This window comes from Ceratotherium simum, chromosome 23 (assembly GCF_057802395.1).
Source record: "Ceratotherium simum simum isolate JZ-2026a chromosome 23, ASM5780239v1, whole genome shotgun sequence".
NCBI lineage: Eukaryota > Metazoa > Chordata > Mammalia > Perissodactyla > Rhinocerotidae > Ceratotherium > Ceratotherium simum.
This window is the reverse complement of record NC_141922.1, coordinates 30,037,152-30,038,558: the sequence shown is the minus strand read 5'-3', so window position 1 is coordinate 30,038,558 and position 1,407 is coordinate 30,037,152.

Genomic DNA, 1,407 nt, shown 5'->3' with positions numbered 1-1,407 from the left:
ACCACCCCTTTGTTTCACTAGCTCCTATTTCAAAGTTTGGGTGAGTACATTTGATTGGTGAGCCTAGGTCACATGCTTACTCACTATGCGTGGCAGCTTCAGACATGTGTTTGGGGCATTCTCAGATTCTATGATATGGGCACATTCAGAAGGTGGGAGTTTTTACCACAATTGGACGGGGATTCAGCTAATAAGCAACCAAAAAGAGTGACATATATCCATGTACTTTGATACACTTACTTCTCTTCTTTTTCTTTTTTTATTTTTTTGGTGAGGAGGATTGGCCCTGAGCTAACATCTGTTGCCAATCCTCCTCTTTTTGCTGAGGAAGATTGGCCCTGGGCTAACATCTTCCTCTACTTTTATATGTGGGATGCCTGCCACAGCATGGCTTGATAAGTGGTGCATAGGTCTGTGCCCAGGATCCAAACCTGCGAACCCCAGGCCACTAAAGTGGATGGACCGTGAGAACTCAACCACTATGCCACCAGGTCAGCCCCCCAATCTTCCTCTTTTTGCTTGAGGAAGATTGACCCTGAGCTAACTTCTGTGCCAATCTTCCTCTATTTTTGTACATGGGATGCTGCCACAGCATGGCTTGACGAGCGGTGTGTGGGTCTGTGCCCGGGATCTGAACTGTGAACCCCGGGCTTGCTGAAGTGGCACTCGCGAACTTAACCACTACGCCACTGGGCCGGCCCATTTACTTCTCTTCTTAATGGCCATCTGTGTTGGGATGTTTGTTCTCATGGTCAGATAAGGTTGGAGTAATTGCATAAAATATAATTATATGAAATATCTCCTTTGGGGAATATCCAGATATTAACTCTAAATTGTTATCATAATAATGCACTGTCATGTTAAATTTTGGGGGGGGAATAATTAATTAAGATACATTTCAGCCTTGTTGGTCCCTTAATAGTAGTGAAAGATGATACAATTATAATTCTGAGAATAAAGCGAAAAAACCCAAGGAAACAAAAAATGAAAAGAGTTTCTAGAATATAAATGAGGTTTGTGGGTTATGGCAAAAGCCTCATTATTATGTCAAAAAATATATACATTAAAGACAAACAAATCATATGTCCCAAATCTTACTAGAGGGAAGAGGACTAGCTTTTTCTATATTCATTGAATTGACTCTGTTAAATAAGTTTCTGCTTTTAAAATACAAATGGAGGGCCAGCCCCGTGGCTTAGCGGTTGAGTACGCGCGCTATGCTGCTGGCAGCCCGGGTTCGATCCCGGGCACGCACAGACGCACCGCTTCCCCGGCCATGCTGAGGCCGTGTCCCACATACAGCAACTAGAAGGATGTGCAGCTATGACATACAACTGTCTATTGGGGCTTTGGGGGAAAAAAATAAATAAAAAATTAAAAAAAAAAAATACAAATGGAGTTAGTTTC